Here is a 5,033-nt window from a genome sequence, read left to right as displayed (position 1 = left end):
CTGAATCCTGAGGCAGCTGGGACAGCCCAGAAGTTGCTGATCCAACTGTGGTGTCTTTCCTTGGGTGCCATCCCATTCATTTGCCATCTGATTGGCACAAAGCCTCCCTGCCAAAGCCCTGTGGGTCTCCACCCCTCACCAATGCCAGCAACCTGTGCAGGCCTACCCTTGGCCTCATGGAAAGTCATTTTTCATTCTTTTGTTATAACATCTGAGAATGGATGAAGATATTTATTTTTATTTCTGATAAGACCATGAGCTCCTTCACATTTGGTTGCTTTTTCTCTTGTTACTGGTGGAAACCTGCTTGCTCTCAAGCAGTCAGTTGGATGGGACTTGCACACCTTCTCTATGCCTTAACCATCTTCATTCTCTCAAGGGTGATTTTGAGTCAAAACAAGTTGAGGCTATGACAACAGTTCTGGTGGAAATTGCACACTCCCATAATACACCCCCTTGACCTTCCAGGGCAGGGACTGTGGCCTGCATCTCTGCATCCTATTCCAGAAGTGAAGCTACCTAGAAGATAGGGCCTCTCACTGCTGGCAGTTCTTGAAGGGATTCCTTTCTAGGTCCATTGAAGTCATGCACAAAGGAAACTCTTCTGTGTGTCCTAATGGACTGGGCCCCCATCCCAACCCTCTGGTGAGAGCCCCTGTAGTGGAATGGGTGTGTCACACACATACATGGGAAACTGAATAGCTGGAGCCATGGAGCCTCCATAAGTGTGCAACGGTTCAGTGGCCACCAAGTCTCTTACCATGGCTGCTTCCCTGTTTCTTCCTAGTCCACCTGTGAACATGCTGTTCTCTGGCCAGGCTCATGTGAGGATGGCTAATGGAATCCTTTTAGTGATTTGATTTCCAGATGTCCAGTGCAAGTTGGATCCCCATCCACATCAGGCCACCATTTGGGTTTGCTCTTCGCTAAGACTTATGTTCAAGTCATCAGTCTATGGGGGTCTTTCTCCCACCTGGGTCCTCCTGGCACTTGGCTTTTGCCTGAGCAGGGATCACCATGCTCAGAAGGTTCTCAGAACTCCTTTTAAGGCAAAAGACATTCAAATATGGCTCTTGGTGTGAAAACAAAGGTGTTTCACCATCTCGGTCTTCTCCATGCACTGCCTCTCAAGTGGGAAAGAATGAGAGGAGAGCAGACCCTTCCCCTCCATGTCTGGAGCAGACTTCCTCCAGAGAATGGAGGGAAGATCATAAAGGTCCAGTGTGAATGGTTCTGGCTTCTGTCCTGCAAAAAGTTGAGTCTCCCCTTGAACTTTCCTCATCTCATGAATGGGGGTGGTTGGTGAGGATTCATGGGAGTAAAGCACTTCCACACACTGCTGCACAGCTTGAACTGTTACTCAGCTCCCTGAATGATGACAACATCTTCATGACTTCCTAATTCCTTCACCTGAATTTTAATTTGGAGTGTGGGACCTTTTTCTGCTAGATGCATTCCTGCCCCACTTCTTGTCCCAAGGCAGGAGGGTCAGGGAAAAGCAGGTCTGCATTCACCCCCCAGCCCTGCACCTCTCCTGGGTTCCCAGCTCAGTGGCTAACCACATGCTTCTGCTCTTCCAGTCTCACGGTGCAAACATGTCACCAGTCCAGAGTGACCTGGAGGAGTACACTGGCAAGGTGGGAGCATGGGAGAAGTTCCTGGAGTGCATGGTGGCAGCTGTCGAGGAGGGCGACCAGGCCTGCATATCCCTCCTCGTGTTCCATTACCGGGCCTTCCTTTCCACCCAACAGGTCCTGGACCGGGTATCCAAAAGGTGAGCACATGTTCATCCTCAATCTCACGAGAGCTCTGACATGTATGAGCTGAATATCTGAGAGAGGTCATTGCAGTGTCTTGCCTCAGTTTCCTTCTTTTGCTAGTGGGGTCATAGCAGGACCAACCTGCTGAGGTCAGAGTCAGAATAGCATGATGCAGACCTTGGAAAGTGCTTCCCCATGCCAGGCTCTCTGGAAAGGAAGCTAGGTGGGGAGGGCTTCTCATCGTTTAGAAATTTCCTTTCCATGTCAAGAGGCTCTGCACCAAAGTGATCTTTGGAGTCCTGTATTCCCATTCAAAGGAGTTTTGAGATTGCAACTAAGTGCATTCAGTCCTCAGTGTAGCCTGAGTCCAGAATGCTGGGGGCCGGCAGAGGAGCCCCAGGCCTGACCAGTTATCTGGGAAGATGCAGCTCAGGGATCATTCATATATCTTCATCAAAGATCTATGAAGAATAATCTAAGTACAAGCAATTTTAAAGGCACTTAGCCTACTTCATTGAAGAAAACTGCAAAGTGCTTGTGGCCTTGTGTTTGCCTGAGTCGGGGGTCAACAGCAGTGCTAGACGTCATCAGTAGGGGCGCAGCCAAGAAGGTACATGGGACACACCCATATCCCCTCTAGGTATGGCGATAGCTGCACTTTGCGTGACAGGGATGAAGGAGGCCAGGAAGGCCTGAAAAGGTGAGTGAGGTCCAGGTGAGGAGAGAAGGGCTCCTTCCTGACAGCCCAGGATGGAGAGTGGGGGCCGGTGCCAGGAGTGACTGGGCAGGTCCCTGAGTCCATCTCATGATTCCCATGGGAGTGTAGAGATCTGGGCTCCATCCCCTGCAAGGTGGCAGAAATCACAGAGACCCATGGGAGAGTTTTGGGGTACTGGATGCAGAGTACTTCCCGGGGCTCAGAGCCCACTCTAGACGTACCCAATTCTACTGCCCCTCCACCACGCCAGCCACGCACAGGCAAAGATCAGGAGGTGTGGGGAGAATGCAGCTCACACATCCACCTCACTACCCAGTCCTGTGAGCCTGGCTGCGGGTGGCTGCATGGGCTGTGCCGTGCCATTTAGGAACCATGGCAGTGGGAAGATGAGACCCTCACATGGCTTCAGAGAAGGAGGTATGACCTCAGGGCATGACTCCAGTCTGAGGTGACATGATGGCCCACGGGGAGGCAGGGGACATGCTCTTTTCCCTCATCAGGCAGTTGATGAAGCTCCTTCTGTGTGCAAGCGCAGTGCCATTGACTGAGCGGACACAACCCCTCCCTGTCCTCATGTCAGTTCTGTTCTGGTGGGAGGGTGCCCAGCAGAGACAAACAGAAATAGTCTCTCTGGCTGGTCTTGCCCAGGAGCCCTCACCCGGGAGGGTGGTCACCAGAGGGCAATGTGGAACGGCCATTCTTCACTCTGCGGCCCTGTCCACCCCCAGCATCTTTTCCTGCCTCCTCCTCACCTGGCTCCATGAGTTTGAAGATTTCTGCTAGCCCCTGGACTGTCCCAGTCTCAGACAGCTGGTGGCCTTCACGCAGATGGCGCTGCTTGGGTCCGCCCTGGAGAGGTAGGCTCAAGTTCTCCTCTCTGAGCTGGAGCTGTCAGGATCCAGTAAGACCCAGACACAAGGTGAGGAGCATGGAGGTAAGGATGGGTGGGGTGTAGAGGAGGAGGTGGGAATCACAGGAGCAAAATCCCTTTTTTGCCTTTGGGCAAGAAGTCAAGAGGGGCATCGGCCCACTCCCCTGAGCGCTTACAATCTGAAAGACTTTCTGAGGGCGGCGTCCTTGGGGGAAGTGGTGCAGGTAGAGGTGGTACAGGCTTTTCTGGGTCGAGAAAGGTCCATAGAAAGCCAGTTCTGTTGTTGCATCTTCCACCTCTCAGGGCTCTTTTGTGAGATGCAGAATTTCAAACCAATGTAGTGCCCCCTCCAGGGCCAGGTCCATCTTTGGCAGCAGAAATCCTGCCAGCTGCAGAGCTAAAGGCACCTGTGGCAGCGCCTCCAATGCCACCTACCTATGTGGAGCCACAGTGGCCTCCAGAGCTCCTTCCACCTACTCTGGCAATCCTCACTCCAGTTCCAGAGAGGGAGGCACCTCCAATACCACCTGCCTGGCCACCTCCAGAGACTGCATCAGTCCCAGATCAGGAGCCAAAACTGGAGACATCACCTACTTTACCAGCAGAGCTGGTGGTGGCTCTGATGTCACCTCAGTTGCCACCATCAGACCCAAAGCCTGTGGATTCTCTGGATCTGGAATTGCTGTCTCACCACCTGAGGCACCCACTGAGCAGCAGGAGGCAGACCAGGTGCCACCTGTAGAGCCATCTGTTGAACTGCAATCAGCACCAGCTGTCACTGCGCCAGAAGATCACTCTTGCTCCTCACGTGGGCGCCAAGAGCAGGGGCTGAGGGAGGGGAAAGCCCCCGTCTTGGTGTTCCCTCCCAGGCTGTTGGCAGAGCAGCTCACCCAGATGGACGTGGTGAGCATCTGGGCTCCTTAGGGGGGAATGTGGTGGATGTTTTCTGGCATCTGCTGTCCCTGAATTGCCATTCCCAGACCTGGAGTCCAATGACCTGGGCCCAAATCCCAACTCCACCATTTTCCACCCTGGTGATGTGGGCAAGTTCTTCATTCCTAAGGCCTCATATTCCCAGCTGGAGAGGACATCACAGGACATTGCCCTGACCATGCGTGTTATAGCACGGGAGTGCAGACATTAAACATTTTAGGACCAAGAAGAGCTGGTGAGGGACTGGCATGTTGCAGGCCAGAAGGGAATATCAGTTGTACAGCAGAGTCCAGGGTTAGCCCAGCCATCTGTCCCAGAGGCTTCCTTGGCCTCCACATGCATCAGACATGATGTGTCCTGGACATGAGGACAGGCTCCACACTAAAGTCTTGGATGTATCAGCAGCAGGGGACATGCATGTGAATGAGATTAGAGGGAGTCACACAGCTGTCAGGAGGTGCAGAGCGTGCTCTCTGGGCTGCGTCCTCAGCATGTGGGGTTGGAGTCCCTGTTCTGTGCTTGGTGGTGGTGAGGAAAGGCTTGAGGAAACTGAAGCTCTCTCCTCCTTGCCAGCATAAGGGTCCTGGGTTTTGCAAATGCTGGGCACTCTCAAGGAGGAGAAAACCAAAGCCAGAGGCCCCTTCATGGCCCAAACCACAATGTCCACCTGCAAAGCTGCTGCTTAGAACACTCTCAGTAACCTGTGGATGGTTTGCTCTGCTTTGGGTGGTGCAAGGCAGTGTGACACCAC

Source organism: Tamandua tetradactyla, chromosome 2 (assembly GCF_023851605.1).
Source record: "Tamandua tetradactyla isolate mTamTet1 chromosome 2, mTamTet1.pri, whole genome shotgun sequence".
NCBI classification, from domain to species: Eukaryota; Metazoa; Chordata; class Mammalia; order Pilosa; family Myrmecophagidae; genus Tamandua; species Tamandua tetradactyla.
The sequence above is the reverse complement of the archived record's forward strand: the minus strand, read 5'-3'. Positions refer to the sequence as shown.